The sequence below is a fragment of the Malaya genurostris genome, chromosome 2, assembly GCF_030247185.1.
Source record: "Malaya genurostris strain Urasoe2022 chromosome 2, Malgen_1.1, whole genome shotgun sequence".
In the NCBI taxonomy this organism is placed as follows: Eukaryota; Metazoa; Arthropoda; class Insecta; order Diptera; family Culicidae; genus Malaya; species Malaya genurostris.
Genome location: NC_080571.1, coordinates 109,408,323 through 109,428,896, shown reverse-complemented (window position 1 = coordinate 109,428,896; position 20,574 = coordinate 109,408,323).

Sequence of the window (20,574 nt, the reverse complement as noted above, 5' to 3'; positions counted from 1 at the left end):
ACGACTATTGACAAAACTATTAAACGAATTCAGTGTTCATGTAAAAGTTAATGGAAACAATATTTAAAGGAATGTTAACTTGAACTTTCGTATGTCCAAGAATTACTCATTTTATCTTCATCATCTTTATCGGAACAAATCTCAGCAAGTTATGGGCCTTCATCTTTGTTCATCTTATACTGCGAAGAAGTAAAAGCTCGGCACACAGGCTTAAGATTTCTGCTTCGATTGACTTAAAAACTTGACAAAATATTCTTGAAATGTTTCATTATAACAAATTAAAAAGAAAAAAATTTGATTTTTTGAAAATGTCAGACCCTTGAGTAATAAATTCTTTCCATTGATTTTATAGACTAAAAACTTTGCAAGCGTTTTCCTCTAAAACAGGTTTTGAAAGTCTGTGTCCATCGTCATTCAAAAACTACTGCACCATTTTTTTTCAAATTTTTCACACACTTTCTACATATAAAAAAACAGACCACAACGTTTTGTTTTTCGTTGTTTGGTACTTTGGGGAGGTTTTATAACTACAAAACGGCGGATTTTTTCGTGAAAAATCGTAGTTTTAACTTTGAACAATCACCAAAAATTTAAAAAATTAAAAAAAAAAACAAACAGAGACGTTGGGGTCTAGAAAAACTTCTACTCTAACTACGCTGCTTCGATTTGTTCACTTCTGATTAGTCTGCGCTGAAATACAGTGGACACCGCAAATCATGATTTTTAAGAAGCGTCCTAAAAATATCTCTTCACCGACTTATTTCTCAATATTTTTCCACGAAAAAAATACAAAATGTTGTTTGAATGATGCTTTTCATCATGCAAAACATTTGAATTTATTTTGTTGAACAATAATTCTGAAAAAAAATCGCAAAAATGATTATTTTTTTCATCATTTAGACCCTACCCCCCCTTAAGTAAGGAAAAGGTTTCTCGCATTTAAACTTTTACCTTCTACCAGAGGAGTCGAACTTAGCGATGCGAAACATGCGATGTCAAAAATTTACTAAATAAGTACTGACTGACCAGAAGTCCTACATTAAAAATAAAAATAAAGTTTTATCACTAAATTGTTAATCGAAATTGTCACGCTACGAACATTCATCAAACACGATTAAATAATGTCACCAGACTAGCGAGAAGTGACGAACTACAAGTCGCGAGGGCAGCTTTTTTAAATTTGTGGAATCAATTTAAAGTAGTCATCTTAGTTATTTTTGCTTCTCTTTTTATTCCATATGTCGAAACCATAGTTTGAGAGAGATCTACAATCGCTATTCGATGCACTGATTTAAAAGATGATATGGTGCATTTGCTTAATTTTTACGTTACAAAAGCTTTTAACATATTTAGAATTTTTTGATGAATTCATCGCTGCCAAGTAATCAGTAAAGTAATGGAAAGATAGTTTTACAATTCTACTGTCCGAGAACATAAATTCAAAAAAAAATCGGGCCAGACGAAGTTCGACGGGTCAGCTAGTACCAAATAAAATTAAAAACCAAATCGAGTACAATAATCATGTTGAATTATTTTTATGCACGCTTCATCACGTTCACCGCATAGCATAGGAAATGTTCATTAAAAACGCAGCATAAGCTTGTAAGTCTGCATAAAAATAGTGAACATTATAAACGACTGAATGGCAATTTGAACCTAACGCAATGTCGCGGTTTCGGTCATGGAAAAAAAATTAAAGCTCCACCATACTTTTTGTGTGCCTAGGAACTATGTCAAATTTCAGCTCGATCACCTTGTAATTTCGGAGCATAAAATTAATAATTGAATCCAAAAGTTTGACAATTGATTTAGCTTGAGATGTTGAAGAGAGTTCCATTCCAGATTTTTTGATTATTATTCACGGTACTTCCAGAACCGGTATTCAGTGACCAGTACAGAGTCTAACATTTTTTTTAACTAGCGGTTATTGGTAACCTTAATGTCACTTCTGATTTGACAGAAAGTTAGTTTTATCCTTCCACTGAACGTGAAAATAGTGAAGTTTTACTTTGAAAATCATGGTAATGTTGCGGGATGTTTGCGAAAAATATCATCTTCTCGGATGAAGCATATTTTCATCTCGGCAGGTATGTTAATAAGCAAAATTGTCACATCTGGGGGACGGAAAACCCGCACGTTATCATGGAGAAGCCGATGCATCCTCAGAGAGTGACGGTTTGGTGCGGATTTTGGTCTGGCGACATCAGTGGGCCACTTTATCCTTCGAAAATGAGGCAGGAGCCGCTGTCACGGTCAATGGTGAGTGCTACCGCACCATGATTAGAGATTGGACACCATTTGGTTCAAACAAGACGGCGCTCCTTGTCACACAGCCAACGCTACGATCGATCTTCTGCGCACAGTCTTCGAAGATCGAATTATCAGTCGAAATTCGGATGTCGTTTGGCCGCCTCGGAGCTGTGATTTGACGCCGTTAGACTATCATCTTCGGGGGGGCTGTCAAAGATAAGTGTCATGTGGACAAGCCAGAGACAATTCAAGCCTTGAAGGACAACATTCGTGTAGCCATAGCTGAAATAAAGCTGCATACATTTGAAAATGTACTAGAAAACTGGACCGACCGTATGGCGTACTTCAAGGCCAACCGAGGCAGCCATTTGAATGAAACTATATTCCACAATTAACCAGAAGGGTTGTACTTTAATATGGAAAAATAAATTTTGAAATCGGATGATCCGTTTGTGTTTTATTGCATGTTTAAATGAAAGTTACATGGCGGACCCTGTAGAAAACCAAAACGGTTCGTATGGCCATGAATTAACCTGTCGAATATATTTGAATAGTTTTAAGCTCAACTTTGAAATTGTTGGTATCGTCCTCTCTTATGGCGGTTTGAGTTATGAAAACTCATCACCGTGTAATTCCAGAATAGGATAAAATTCACCAATTTGGTATAAGACCATTAGCCTATTATTTGATTTTTGTTTATGAACCCTAGTGGATATACACTGAGGTTTTGTTTCCCGATTTGTTTATACATTTTTTACGCGGATTTCCAGAGTTCTAAGGCGGATTTCCGAAGTTACACTGTTTTTACGTAGATTTCGAAAGTAACGCAATGTTTTCAAAAAGGATTTTGTTTTTTTCGCGTTTTTAGGCGGATTTCCAAAGTTACGCAAGTTTCCAAAGCTACGCGTTGTTTTTTACGCGTATTTCGGAAGTAGATTGTTTTTTAGGTTCACAAAATATGTATATCCATTGTGATTGAAATATATATATATATATATATATATATATATATATATATATATATATATATATATATATATATATATATATATATATATATATATATATATATATATATATATATATATATATATATATATATATATATATATATATTTATTGTTTCTCTTTGGTTACATTTCTGTATGATGTTACATGTCGAGTGATGTAGTAGTGTTACTTTTCATCTTTTAATTTACGTTCAGTTTTAGTGGTATTCAGTTTTATTTATTTATTTATTTATATTTATTTATTTATTTATTTATAATTATGAAATTCATCTGACAATAAAATGGTCTTAATGAATATGTATCAGTCAAGTCATAAAATTGTAGAACGTAGTATTTTCTGCGAAAATTTGTGAGTTGGTTCACCAAAATCGAAGAGATGTTCAACAGTGCCAAACGTCCTCAAACAAGATGTTATCGGTTCGTAATACCCGAACGTCGTTCGATGAAATCTCGGCTGCAGTAAACTGGTGGAGCGCAGCGATCGTTGTGAAGCACGGAAATCAAGTAGAGACAGAATCTTCGAAGAGTCGATATCACCGTTAATCAGTTTTGCCACGAAAACAACTTGCTGAATTTTTCTGCGTCTTTCTAATGAGTCGAGTCCGATCAGTCGACAACGATCGGGATACGGTGGGAGCTCAAGCGGATTCCTCCAAGGAAGGTTTCTTAGAGCAAGACGAACAAATCTTTTCTGTACGCGTTCAATCCGTAAGTTCCAAACCAGCTGATACGGATTCCAAATTAGGCTAGCATTTTCCAGTATAGGACGAACCAAGGAGCAATATAACGCTTTCAAGCAATGCGGATCTTTGAAGTCCCGCCCGATCTTCGCAATGAAACCTAATTGCCGTGTTGCCTTTGAAATTATAGATGAACGATGTAGATTGAAGGTAAGCTTAGCATCTAACAAAGCACCAAGATCATTAACATGATCAACTCTCTGGAGTTTTTGTCCATCAATTTCATAGTCGAATCGAATTGGATTCAGTATTCGGTGGAACGTTATGACCTGGCATTTTGCAATGCTGATAATAAGCCAGTTTCTATGACACCAGGCGACGAATGTATCAAGAAGATTTTGAAGCCGGATGCAGTCGTCGATAGAACGAACTTCAAGATACAATTTCAAATCATCGGCATATACTAATCTGCAACCAACACCGAGCAGCGAAACAGCATCATTGAAGAACAGCAAAAACAAAAGTGGACCCATATTACTGCCTTGAGGAACTCCAGATAGATTTGAAAACGGAGATGATACACAGGAGCCTAGCTTTATTCGCAAAACTCTACCACATAAGTAAGAGCAAAGCCATTCAGTAAATTTTTGTGTTGCACCCAGCCGCGAAATCTTGCACAAAAGTATTCGGTGGTCAATTCGATCGAAAGCTGCTTTAAGGTCAGTGTATACTGCATCAACTTGTACTCTCTTTTCCAAACTCGAGATACAAGTGGAAGTGAAATCTAAGGGATTCGTGCTGACCGAACGACCTGGCATAAATCCATGCTGATCAGAAGAGATGTAATTTTTTGTACGAAAAAGTACCTCAGTGCTCACAATTATTTCAAATAGCTTAGATGCAGCAGATAAATTCGTTATGCCTCTGTAATTCCTTACGTCAATACGATCACCGCTCTTGTATACAGGAAACATAAAAGACTGCTTCCAAGTCACTGGAAAAATTCCTTGCTCAAATGATTTGTTAAATATAGTGCACAAAGGATCAGCTAAAACAGAAGCACAATGACTATACACCACAGAAGGAATACCATCTGGTCCGGGCGAAAACGATCGTTTTAACTTTTTCGCTGCGGCAACAATCATAACGGGAGTAATCAAAAATGTGTCAATGTGCGCTATATTCTCAGGAACATCCACCGCGGCGGTCTCCGCTTCGATACCGGAGGCAGTATTTTCAGCAAACACAGAAGCAAAGAACTTTGCGAACAGATCGCATGAGTCCAAGGTTGACATGGATTCAACACCATCGAGACAAACTTTTGAAGGAATCGATGAGCACTTGCGTTTCGAGTTCATAAAAGTCCAGAAATATTTAGGATTCCGACGAAGATTAGTTTGAATCCGCATAACGTAGGCTTTGTACAACCCCGCGTTTAATTTACGATAATTTTCACTGGAACTTTTAAACATTCGCTTTGTTTCAGAGCTATGCCAGCGACGATGTCTGCGCTGCCAAATATTGCGGGTACGTTTTAATCTACGAAGCCGTACAGCGGTCCAAGGAGGGCTCATTGGCCGTTTAACGAAAGGTAAATTTGAACTCAGCCATTGAATCAATGTGTTACAGAAAAAGGATGCCATTTCATTTACGTTATCGATTTCTTGCAGTGTTCTCCAGTTAACATTTTGTAAGAATTCAAGTAAAGCAGCAAAATCTATTTTCCTATAATGTAATGTTCTGGATTCATTCACGGACTCCATGTGACAGGAGTTGCCTTCGCCGTTAGTAGGCCACGTGATAACTAAAGGCGGACGGTGCGGGTCGACGGGTAGTATTGGAGCAACACTACAATCAACAACTAATTGATGCTCCAAAGAACAAAAAACCAAATCAAGCAATCGTCCGAGATGATTTTTGTGTTGGTTAGCTATATATATATATATATATATATATATATATATATATATATATATATATATATATATATATATATATATATATATATATATATATATATATATATATATATATATATATATATATATATATATATATATATATATATATATATATATATATATATATATATATATATATATATATATATATATATATATATATATATATATATATATATATATATATATATATATATATATATATATATATATATGAAACCAAATAACGAATTGGAATTGAACCCAACTTAAATCGTTCATCGATTTGATAAGCTGGAATGGGTAGTGGTAATCGATGAATCACATAAGTTCGATTGCTTTTCAGTTTGTCGCTATTTTTGATCAACGTGGAGTTAAACGTCGTTTGTTTATACATTAGAACATTTTCATGCGCTGGAGAACAAATAAATTTCTTCGAAGACACATAATGTTATTCTATTTTTTCAAATATGGTATCCAAACGCCAAACTTATAACCCTAATATTATACTGGAATAACTGGTAAAGTAACTCGAATAGACGAACACTTAACAATATGGTTACTTTTCAGTTTTATTGCTGAACTGTCGGACATGTTTTTCTTCTAATCTTCTAGTGACTCTGATTCAGGACAGCTCCCAAACACATTCAGACTCTGAAATAAAGAAATAATTGATCCAATCAGTAATATATTCTACTACTATAGATGCCATACCATTGATACAGGAATGGAACATATAAATCATTGCATAAACCTTAAAAACTCAAACTAAATTCAATTCTTCTATCATCGACGACAATCTTCATTTACTCATTCGTCAGAAGAATGTTCGTAAATAGTAATGTAAATGTTCGCGTGATCCTGCAGAATGAAATTAAACATAGAATTATTCTTTAACGAAAAAAAATTCTGTGAATGAAATCAGACCCCAATGTGGTTCTTAGCCTCTTGTCAAGTAACTCCTATCCCTCCCGCTCCGCTGGGGTACGAAAGATCGGGTAACCAACCCCGTATGCTGACAGGGAAGGGGGGGCTTGCCTTCTCTTTACAGAGAGCGAGCCTACCTGAGCGTCTGTTCCCCATGTTGGGGCGGCTCGAAACAGCGTCTGTTCTCCATGTTAGGAGCGGTTGATTACCGTCCTGGTGTCAGTGTGGGACTCTAAGCAGTACTGACACGATGGCCCTCCGGCGAGACAGGAGGTTGGTGCAGGCCTAACAAGCCGCCCGGAAAAAGGAAGTTACGAACAATCAAGTAAGAAATACGACTCGGAATAATCGGCAAAGACCTACGCGACGAAATAAGGACTACGATTGGAAGCTTGGCACATGGAACTGCAAATCGCTTGGCTTCCCAGGATACGACCGATGCTGCATGATGAGCTTCAAATCCGCGGCTTCGATGTCGTAGCACTGCAGGAACTTTGTTGGACGGAACAGAAAGTGTGGAAAAGTGGGCATCGAGCGGCTACCTTCTACCAGAGCTGTGGCACAACCAACGTTCTAGGAACGGGATTTGTAGTGTTGGGTAAGATGCGCCAGCGCGTGATTGGGTGGCAGCCAATCAGTGATAGAATGTGCGTATTGAAGATCAAGGGCCGTTTCTTCAATAACAGCATCATCAACGTGCACTGCCCACGTGAGACGAGACCCGATGATGAGAAGGAAGCATTCTACGAGCAGCTGGAACAAACCTACGACAGCTGTCCACGGCGGGATGAAAAACTCGTCAGCGGCGACATGAATGCTCAGGTAGGCCGGAAGGCAATGTACAGGCCCGTGATCGGGTTAGAGAGCCTGCACGCGGTAACAAACGACAACGGTCAACGATGCGTGAACTTTGCCGCCTCCCGAGGAATGGTAGTTCGAAGCACCTTCTTCCCCCGATATCCACAAAGCCACCTGGAGATCACCCGATCAACATACGGAAAATCAAATCGACCACGTTCTCATCGACGAGCGATTCTTTTCCGACGTCATCAATGTCCGCACGGCTGGAGGGACATAAGGTCCGCCGTGAGTGGCATTTCTGCAACCGTTCTAGGTACGAGGTTATCGAATCGAGGAAATGACTGGTTTGACGGCGAATGTCAGCAGTTGGTCGAAAAAAAGAATGCAGCAAGGGCGAGGATGCTGCAACACCGCACTAGAGCGAACGAGGAACTATACAGACAGGCGCGGAACAGACAGAACACGGTTTTCCGGAACAGCTGTATCGCGCAAATGATACACGGAAGTTCTATGAGAAGGTGAACCGCTCACGTAGAGGCTACACGCCACAGGCCGAAATGTGCAGAGATACCAGTGGTAACCTTCTCACGAACGAACGTAAGGTGATCGACAGGTGGAAGCAGTACTATGACGAGCATCTGAATGGCGAAGCACAAGATACAGAGAACGGTACAGGAATCAATCTGGGTGCACGCTCAGCCGACGACAGATTCCCAGCCCCTGATCTGTCGGAGATAAGTGAGGAGATCGGCAAGCTGAGGAACAACAAAGCCACGGGCAATGACCAGGCGAGCTGCTCAAACATGGAGGAGAGGCACTGGCTAGAGCTCTCCTTTCTATGATTTCTAGGATTTGGAAGGAGGAGATTCTACCGCAGGAATGGATGGTATGTCCCGTCTACAAAAAGGGAGATAAGCTCGACTGTTGCAATTACCGCGCAATCACATTGCCTACAAGGTACTCTCCCAAATCCTTTGCCGTCGTCTATTACCAATAGCTAAGGAATTCGTAGGGCCGTACCAAGCGGGATTTACTGGAGCCCGCGCCACTACGGATCACATATTCGCGATAAGACAAGTACTCCAGAAGCGTCTTCAAGGCGGTATACGACACAATCGATCGAGAACAGCTATGGAAGATAATGCACGATTACGGTTTCCCGGATAAACTGACGCGATTGGTCAAAGCAACGAAGGATAGAGTGATGTGCTACGTCCGAGTATCTGGGACACTCTCGAGTCCCTTCGAATCTCGTAAAGGGCTACATCAAGGTGATGGACTTTCTTGTATCTTGTTTAATATTGCCCCGGAAGGTGTGATTCGAAGAGCGAGGATCGACACGAGTGGCACGATCTTCCGAAAGTCCGTACTACTTTTTGGCTTCGCTGACGATATTGATATTGTGACACGTAACCTTGAGAAGATGATGGAAACCTACATCGGACTGAAAGCTGAAGCTAGGTGTATCGGACTGGCCATAAATACATCAAAAACGAAATACATGAGAGGAACATCTTGACGCTCATTAGACCGGTTGTTCTCTATGGCCACGAGACCTGGACTATGTTGCCAGAGGACCAACGCGCCCTCAGTGTTTTCGAAAGAAAGATACTGAGGACCATCTATGGCGGAGTGCAGATGGAAACCGGAGCGTGGAGATGGCGTATGAATCACGAATTGCAACAGCTGCTAGAAGAACCACCTATCGTACGGACAGCTAAAATCGGACGTCTACTATGGGCTAGGCATGTCATAAGGATGTCGGACGACAGCCCAGTGAAAATGGTTCTTGAATCTAATCCGACTGGTACGACTGGCAAGGTGGATCGATCAAGTGGAGGGTGATCTCAGAAGCATCCGTGCCTTGAGTGGCTGGCGACAAGCAGCCATGGATCGAGTTATGTGGAGACGTATGCTTGATACAGCAAAGGACACCCCAGGCCTATAGCTGTTAGGTAAGGTAAGGTAAGGCCAAAATTTCAGTTTTAACGTTTTGAGTCCTGATGAAAACGATATCTCACGAGCATATAATCATATTTTTACACAACAATTATAGGAAAATATAGGTAAACTCAGAAATGCAAAGGATACTGGCAATGGTGGTGGCAAGCATTCAATCACAGAGAACAGACATCCAAGCTAGTACAAAAAAAAACTAGTAGTTTCAAAAAAGCGGTGTAAAGCATACAAGTAAAATCACCTTTGTGCACGAATTTGCACGCACGAATTATCATTGTATGATAGCTCGAACGTAAGAGCCCATGGGCTGCTCGAAGCGCCTCTACAGGAGAACTGATACTTGGTGATTGCTTTTGAAAACGACCGTTACATAGATGAAGAATTTAAACAAAAGGTTCAATGTCTGACATCCAGTTCACAATCTATTCGATCAAAATTATTTAATTTTGAATCGCTACTCTCAAGAGCAAGTGTTCCTCAAGGTTCGAGTGTGGTCCCAATCCCATACAATATGTTCACCTCTGATCCTCCAAATCTACCCACTGGTTGTCAGAAATCACTATTTTGTTGCAAATCATTTGGCTCCGGATAGAAATCTTCGAGTGATCTGTAATCACCTACAAAAAGTTTAAACATTTTCAGTGATTACCTGACAAAATAGAACATTTTAGCAAATGTGGAAAAACACAAATAATTGTCTTTCTACGTATGTCTCGAGCAGAGCTTAAACCAAACAACAATAATGTCATTTAATTGAATGGTTAGGAATTGGCGTGGTCTGATCAAACAAAGTATTCAAGTTTAACATACGAGTTCTGGTTCCACCAGGGAGAAAACGAAAAGTTCGAGAAAGAAAAATTATCTTGAACCGTGAATCTCTCTGGTTTAGTACTAATGAGTTGCACTGACTTAGCAATATACACAGAAAGAAATAATAAAATTTACACGAGATGTAAATCAATAGTAACATGGAATAAACATGGGTTGAATCGAAGTTTTGATTGAAAACCTTCTTCGATGCAAAACTAAATTGAATTGCATTGAATTTTCAATGAATATAACTGTATCTTTCAATTAACGCTTATTTTGCGATTAAATTATATTGAAACGTACAGAATTGTAAAGTAATTTTATGTTTAATTACCTGCTCCAAATATGTGCATGAAAATAGATGTAAATTCACAAAATATTTTTATCTGTGTAGAATCATTAGGAGCAATGTAAAATGTATTATTAAAATGATCGATGCAACCTTCAATTGAAACGATTCGCACTTTGTATTAGTAGGTCATCACAGGTTGTAGGTTGCCCATTACACATTACAAGTAGGTTTACAATTTTCTCTACAAAAATCACAGAATTACAGAAAGTAATAGTCTTATTTTGTAGATTATTATAATGAAAAGTAACCATTTGTGTGTCAAATTGAATCGTAATACAATTAATAATATGATATTAGTTAGCTTATACTATTTTACTCAAAGCTTGGAACTGAGCTTGAGCTTTATTTGAAATTTTGAAATAACGGTGATATTATTCTTAGGTTTTAACAAAATGTAATTTTTTTCACACGCCATAATAGCAAAATTGAAAAGGATACTCAAACTTCCTACATGCTACCAGGATCCCCTATATGTAGTTTACAACGCTGGTACGAAAGCTGTATGTCACAGTTCACCAAATTTGAAGGTAGCGCAGCACCCCAGAAGGATGGAACAAAAACTGTACTCCCAACAGTGATCCATTTGTATTTTCTCTCGTTCCAAGCTGGGATTCCGTAGGCGGTATTATTTATACAGCATGATTAGCATTAGCATACAACATGTTTGGAAATTATAATGAATTTAAGAAACAGTGATAAATCACATCCTATAAATAAAATTGTATCTAGTATTGTGCGTACGGATGTTGCGAAAGTGGAAATAACGCTCCCTTGGGTGTCCTGTGGGACCAGAGCTGCCATTTAGACGGCTTACCAAATGAAACTGCTACATCGAAAAAGCTGCGATTGGAAAACTTACATAAATTCCAATGTACGTAAATTGCGAACTTGAAAAGCTAAACTATTATTAAGCAAATTCTTCGCAGTCGTCTTGCAATGGACCAGGACGCACTAGCACTGAAACGCTAATGGTGTAATGATGACCGCTCATAATAGTAGGGTAAGGGCTCCCTATTTCATCTCATTTGTAAGGACGTCGCCTTCAAACCCCGATTTAGCCACTAAAATCACTATAACTATTTCATATTACTGCTTCATTCGCCTTGCTCCACATTGAGAATTGATTCACATTCCTTGGAAATTAAAATAATGTTCATAAAACAGCAAAAAACACTTATGAAATGTTCACTACTCTGCTCCTAATTTCATCTCAATGGATTTTTATCCATCCTATCGTTGATCCTTTATTCATCCTATAAATTAGCAATGGCGACAGCAATCAAAACGAAATATTCCACTATTACACTCTCAGGTTCAAAATGTCAGAATTCTTCTTAAAAACGGCCTAATGCCAACTATGAGACAATATACGATATTTTTAAAACCAGTTTGAAATCATTTCAACGTTTAAAAATTTTTCAGTCGTTTCCGTTACCTTTCGCTTTAAATTTAAAATTTTACTGAAAAGTTAATTTGGTGTACTTTAAATAAAAACAAAACTGTGATTGTAACTATTTATTCATTAGCCCTTCTTAAAACAAAGTGTAGAGCCAGAGATGCCATTTATACAGATTTATATGTATTGTATAGATTTTTGCGTTCGCATACTGGTTTAAATCAAAGTACCGATTTTGTAAAGATTTCCTAAATTTAATACAGATTTGTACAGGTTCGTAGAAAGAAAGAAGTAAAAAAATTGACTTTTCTCTCTGAGTATCTATTAGTATTTGATTGCAGTGATTCTTTAAAAGTTTATTAATCAAAGGACAAATCACATGTTAAAGTGGAAAACTTTTATGTAGATAATTGATTATGAACACTGACAAACATCTATATTAAAATTTGAAACCAATTTATTTATTTCGTCAAGCAAATGTAGACTACATATAAATTGTTTACAATGTTCACTTACATACTACGCATTATTTCTACGACAAAGCTTAGATTTGATTTGATTTTTTGACATAGTAAGGTCAAGATGTTCGCAGTATTGATTGTAATGGCGCATTATTCGATTGACTGGACTGTATTTTGCATAATTTGTTCTAGCTTGTTTTTCTAAAAATAATTTCCTGGGACGTAGTTGACGGCTAGGTATATAAAAATTTATTTGCGATAATAATGGAGCTGATTGAATGCGTTGAGAAAAAATGTCGCTGATAAAATAGAGCATTGCAAAGTCGCGGCGTTCTTTAAGTGTTTGTATATTGATGAGCATGCAGCGTGCTTCATATGATGGTAGAAAAAATGCTGTCCAGTTTAATTTACGAAGTGCATATAAAAGAAATTGTTTTTGAATAGATTCGATGCGTTCTTCGTGAATAATATTGTATGGATTCCATACTAGGCTGCAATATTCCAAAATAGGTCTGACATATGTAATGTATAATAATTTTATTGTGTATGGGTCCTGGAAGTTATGACTGAAGCGTTTAATAAAGCCCAGCATGCTATTTGCTTTATTGATTATGGTATTGTAGTGTTCCACAAAAGTGAGCTTGGAGTCTAAGATTACGCCTAAATCTCTTACAATTTTACATTTTTCTTCAAGTTGATTTCCTAGATGTATGTTTGTAGATATAGTTTCATTTTGCCTACTGAAAGTTATTGAGTTACATTTTTTTACATTGAGTTGGAGTAGACTTTTGCAGCACCAAATGTGGAATAGATTGATTTCGTTCTGGAATATTACAGCGTCGTTGATATTTTTAATTTCCATGAAGAGTTTCATGTCGCCTGCATATTTAAGCACTTTCAGATTTTTGAGTATGAAGGAAATGTCGTTTATATGTAAAATGAAAAGGAGAGGCCCTAAGTGAGAACCCTGAGGTACGCCATAAGTAACATTAATTGGTTCAGACAGAATGTTTTGGAAGCGGACTACCTGTACACGATTCGTTAAGTATGATTTGAGCCATTCAAGAAGAGTATGTTTTATGCCATATTTTTGTAGTTTGTGTAGAAGTAAAGGTATGTCAATACGGTCGAAGGCTTTGCTAAAGTCAGTGTAAAGAGTTTCTACGTAGTTGCCGGCGTCCATTGCATTCAGTGTGAATGTCATAAATTCTAAGAGATTTGTTGTAGTTGAGCGGCCTTTAAAAAAGTCATGTTGTTTGTTTGTTATTACATTTTTAAGTTGATGAAAAAGTTTTTCGTTTACAATTTTTTCAAATAATTTTGGAATGCATGAGATAATGGCTATTCCACGGTAGTTCCGAATGTTAGATTTTGCACCAGATTTAAATATTGGTACAAGAAAGGAAGATTTCCATGCTTTAGGAAAAGTACATTTATTAAGTGATAAGTTAAAAAGTAGTTGTAGTGGTATTGTAAGTTCTTCAGCAAGATTTTTTAAAAATATTGGTGGTATACTGTCAGGTCCAGGCCCTTTTGAGGCGTCTAAGTTTTTCAGTGCTGTCGAAATGTCATGTTCTGATAGATAGTTTACAGAGATGGAGTTGGAAAATGCAGGTATGAAAGAGAAGTATTCACGGTCACGGTCAGTTTCTGAGTAAGATGTATATACTTCTTGGAAAAAATTTGCAAAGTGATTGCAGATTTCTGTACTATTTTTCCCTACAAGTCGAGGTGCATTTGAGATGGAAAATTGTTGCTTTTTAGTTTAGTTTTTGTGTAGTTAAAAAAGTTCTTAGGGCAAGTCTTTATTTCGTTTTCAATTTTGCGGTTGTATTCTTCGTGTGCTGTGTTAATGGCTATTTTGAGTTGATTGCATAGATTTAAGTAATTTTGAACATGAGCCTCACTTTTTTCTTGTTTGTAAGTTTTGTGTGCTTTTTGTTTCCTATTTTTCAAATATTTTAGTTGTGAATTGAACCATATAGGTAATTTGCTGTTATGATTTTTTCTTCTTCTTTTCATGGGCAAAGTTTCGGCTAATATTTTGTTTATAATGTGATAGAATTTGTTTACTTCGACGTCGACATTTCCTTCTGTACTCAGTATGTTCCGCCAATTTATTATACTTAGTCTACACTTGACTTCTTCAAAGTCAATTTTATTATATTCCGGCACTTCCTCATATTCCAAGTCGTAGGGAAAAGATGCATTGTGTGTAAATAATGAATATTCAATTGCGGTGTGAAATGCTTCATTTTTCCATAATGGCAGGTTTGATGCGTTCACACAAAAGTCTTCTGTGCAATTTGTGAAAAGAAGGTCTAAATATGCATTTTGTTGATTTTTTTACGGAGTTTACTTGATGCAGGCCAAAATTAGAAATTTTGTCGAAAAAGTAATGCAATGTTGCGTTTTCTCCTACGACTGAAAGTAAGATTGATTCATTTTCAATGTCAGAAATGAAGTCCGCATTACGTTGATTGAAGTCGCCAAAAATATGAAGCTTTACTTCAGGTTCCATATTCGAAATAATTGTGTCTAAAGATTGAAAGAATAATTCAAAAGAGAATTTGTTCGCATTTTCGGGTGGGAAGTAGACAGAGCAGTAAATATGTTCTTCTCCCAATATTGAGACTTTGGCCCATACATGCTCAAATTCTTTATATTTAGGAGTAATAATTTCTTCAGAAGTAAAGCAAGAGTTTATGGCTATGAGGACTCCACCTCCAGATTTTTTCTGACAGAGAGATAAATTTCGGTCGTGCCGGAATACGTTAAAATTATTTCCAAATACTTCTTCGCTTCTAACACTTTCATCCCAGCTGCTTTCAGTTCCAAGGATTACGTCGAAAGAGGAGGTTATTAAATTTTGATGAATTTCTTTCATTTTGGCCGGGCTTTTCATGCGCTTGAAATTTTGGCAATAGACCAAAATTTCAGTCACATTTTGTCTATGGAGCGAAAAAATTTTTGAGAATTCTGAAATACTTACATTCCAAATTCCTGTTTCTATTCCTTCGTCAAAGGGCGTCGTTATTTCCGAAAATTCGGCCTTGTAAAATTGTGTTCGGCTTCCCGGATTAGTTGGAGTCGGCGGATGTGATGTACTTTACCGCAAATGTTGTGGTCGTTTCTGCTGACACTGGACAATGACTGCTTCACGTCGATGAGCAAGCGCTCGACCCTGTCGAATATTTCCAGGTAATGGGTTTTCATGTCTGCAGTGGTCCGGTGATACGTTTCCGTTTGATTTTTTGTGTACTTTAGAAGTTGCTCCTGTTGATGAAGTAGGTTTAGAGTTTCAGCTCCTGTCCTTATTAAATGTTGACAGTCGGCACACACTGGTACCATAAATGCCAGAATAAAATTTTCTTGATGACGCTGCACGCCGATGCAGGCTGAATGGTACGATTTTTCACAGAATTCGCATTTGCAAAGGAAGCGATCGTCAATATTAACACACGATTTTACACCGCACTTCATTATTCTAGATAAAATTTGTCCGAAAGGCTATAAAAAAAGCCCGCGCGCGACGTAGACTACGCGTCAAAAAATAAATAAATATAAATTACTTGCGGAGCGCTCGAAAAAGCGAACCGCGCCCGATGACTGTTCGAGGCGAAAAAAAACTATTTGAACTATTTGAAGCCAGATATTTTCATAGAATATGTATTACGTTGCATAGAAGGTCTATATCTGGTCTATCTGTTTTCACTAATAAAATGATGTTAACGAGTTTTATTAGTGAAAACAGATTTAACATCATTTTATTAGTGAAAACAGATAGACCAGATATAGAGTTTCTATGCAACGTAATACATATTTTCTATGAAAATATCTGGCATCTCTGTGCACAGCCGATGAAACACACACACTTCACAGCGTTATGTTGACGTATAGCGGAATGAAACCAGTGCTACTAGATTTGCCACAATGGTTATTTCATTAGTATTTAACATGCTCTTCCTGGTAATATTCGAAGCCAAAACAGTTTTATTGAAATATTAATATCAATAATATAATTAAACTAATGTCACGGATACCAAAAAACATACTTTTTGATGAGATTTTGAAGAAGAAAAACAATTTTTGTTTTGTAACATTATGAGATAACTTGGCAACTTTGCGAAACCATATGAGATGAAAACAAAGCGCAATCAAGTGAACTAAGTGAAAAACTTTCATCTCATATTTTTAAAGACTTTTATTGTTTGTCGGGTAGTTTTTGAAGTATTAAATCGTTAATTAAACAAGTAGCAAGTGAGCATTACTAATTATGAAGTCATCCAGCATTCAATGGTAGTGTAATTGGGCGAAAAAGTGATCATGTTTTGAGACGAATCGATTAGTAGATAATCAGAAACATGACGAACTGTAAATCTTGAGACGAAAATGTGTCCTAAATTGAAAAGTGAGTTTATTTGAAATAAAAAAAAACGATAACCGAAGAACTTAAAACCATTTCTTTCCATAGGAAAGTGTGACAATAGCTTTTATAATCATTTTAAAACATTTCACAGTTTGGTTCAGGTAGGTTTTAAAATATTATTCACGTTCAAAGTAATGAGGTGAAGGGATGAGATGGAAATAGGAGCTCAGATGAAATAGGGAGCCGTTACCCTATATGGGTTTTTTCATATAATTTGCATATGATTTCTGTATTAATATGAACAAAAACTGTTTACTAATTATAATAGAATTATTTTCCAATTGCAACAAAAATACAAATAAACAAATAAACAAATAAACAAATAAACAAATAAACAAATAAACAAATAAACAAATAAACAAATAAACAAATAAACAAATAAACAAATAAACAAATAAACAAATAAACAAATAAACAAATGAACAAATAAACAAATAAACAAATAAACAAATAAACAAATAAACAAATAAACAAATAAACAAATAAACAAATAAACAAATAAACGAATAAACAAATAAACAAATAAACAAATAAACAAATAAACAAATAAACAAATAAACAAATAAACAAATAAACAAATAAACAAATAAACAAATAAACAAATAAACAAATAAACAAATAAACAAATAAACAAATAAACAAATAAACAAATAAACAAATAAACAAATAAACAAATAAACAAATAAACAAATAAACAAATAAACAAATAAACAAATAAACAAATAAACAAATAAACAAATAAACAAATAAACAAATAAACAAATAAACAAATAAACAAATAAACAAATAAACAAATAAACAAATAAACAAATAAACAAATAAACAAATAAACAAATAAACAAATAAACAAATAAACAAATAAACAAATAAACAAATAAACAAATAAACAAATAAACAAATAAACAAATAAACAAATAAACAAATAAACAAATAAACAAATAAACAAATAAACAAATAAACAAATAAACAAATAAACAAATAAACAAATAAACAAATAAACAAATAAACAAATAAACAAATAAACAAATAAACAAATAAACAAATAAACAAATAAACAAATAAACAAATAAACAAATAAACAAATAAACAAATAAACAAATAAACAAATAAACAAATAAACAAATAAACAAATAAACAAATAAACAAATAAACAAATAAACAAATAAACAAATAAACAAATAAACAAATAAACAAATAAACAAATAAACAAATAAACAAATAAACAAATAAACAAATAAACAAATAAACAAATAAACAAATAAACAAATAAACAAATAAACAAATAAACAAATAAACAAATAAACAAATAAACAAATAAACAAATAAACAAATAAACAAATAAACAAATAAACAAATAAACAAATAAACAAATAAACAAATAAACAAATAAACAAATAAACAAATAAACAAATAAACAAATAAACAAATAAACAAATAAACAAATAAACAAATAAACAAATAAACAAATAAACAAATAAACAAATAAACAAATAAACAAATAAACAAATAAACAAATAAACAAATAAACAAATAAACAAATAAACAAATAAACAAATAAACAAATAAACAAATAAACAAATAAACAAATAAACAAATAAACAAATAAACAAATAAACAAATAAACAAATAAACAAATAAACAAATAAACAAATAAACAAATAAACAAATAAACAAATAAACAAATAAACAATTAAACAAATAAACAAATAAACAAATAAACAAATAAACAAATAAACAAATAAACAAATAAACAAATAAACAAATGAACAAATAAACAAATAAACAAATAAACAAATAAACAAATAAACAAATAAACAAATAAACAAATAAACAAATAAACAAATAAACAAATAAACAAATAAACAAATAAACAAATAAACAAATAAACAAATAAACAAATAAACAAATAAACAAATAAACAAATAAACAAATAAACAAATAAACAAATAAACAAATAAACAAATAAACAAATAAACAAATAAACAAATAAACAAATAAACAAATAAACAAATAAACAAATAAACAAATAAACAAATAAACAAATAAACAAATAAACAAATAAACAAATAAACAAATAAACAAATAAACAAATAAACAAATAAACAAATAAACAAATAAACAAATAAACAAATAAACAAATAAACAAATAAACAAATAAACAAATAAACAAATAAACAAATAAACAAATAAACAAATAAACAAATAAACAAATAAACAAATAAACAAATAAACAAATAAACAAATATACAAATAAACAAATAAACAAATAAACAAATAAACAAATAAACAAATAAACAAATAAATACATAAACAAATTAAATACATCTCGAAACAGCCTCGTCCCTACAATCCATGTACTTGTCAGGATCTATGAAAACACCCATATCATGTCGGTTCCTTCTGGCAACCCTCGTGAGGCTCATTTTTCATCCCATTTACCCTCGAAAACCCCTACCTCGATTAGAACCCACAGCAACGGCTACGGAGGCACTGGTTGACTAAGAGCAGCACGCTCGTATGCGCATATGGTAAAAATACTAAACGATACTCCAGGCCGACTGTTTGCTGTGGGACGATTACTCTCGTCACTGCTTGGACCGTCGGGGCAGCAGACAACCCGGAGTGCTGAAACAGGATACATGGCCTATGGGGGCATCAACAGTCGTTGACAAAGTGCCGCCGGAATACATTAAACGTGTGGGCATATGAATTATATTTCACTTGCAAACTAACACAATATGCCACAGCCAGCTCCGTCAGCAAGTGTTAATTCGGCTGGAAATGGGAAATATCCTGAATTCCGGAGAAACCACGCACGCAACATCAAATATAATGTTTTGAGCGAATAATGAATAGTTAGAACTTGTGAGTATTGTTGTGAAGGACAGTATGATTCAGGTAGTGATGGAACGCAATTCATCAGAAGCTAAAAGACAAACAATTAAAGACTTTGGTTTAAGAAAAGTACTCCTTCTGAACAAATTTTTAAGTTCAGTTCCCGTCAAGTCATTGTCAGTTATTGTTTGATTTCTGCGGAGATCCTCCCAATTTGTTATTTCTAAATACGTGTGCAATTTACACTTCCATTTGTTGAACCAGAGTTAGTTTTATGGTCACACGAGTTCAGTTTCAAACTATTATTACATGCAACAATAAGCTTAATTCCATAATTGGCTTCCACCGCATTCTAGCATTCCCAACAATGTCCCTCAAACCCTGCAGGCAGTGTTATGTACTGTAAAATGGTTCACAAAAAATAACCAAACAATGCCAACAATTTGTACCACCCACGGCGAAAGACACAGTAGGAAAGATGCCGAGTCACAAAACTTTTCGAATAAAACTATATTGTATTCATGATTACGACAATCTGAATGCCAAAAAGTTTGGCAACAACATAAAAACTCGACGGCAGTCAAAAACACCGGTTGTAGGTTTTATGATTGTTATCATATTCCTTCTGAATGGAACAAATATCCGAAACCACCATTGCATTTCATTGCTATTTTACAGCAACAGAAAAAAATCGATGACTTTTTATAGGTGACACATTTCGATA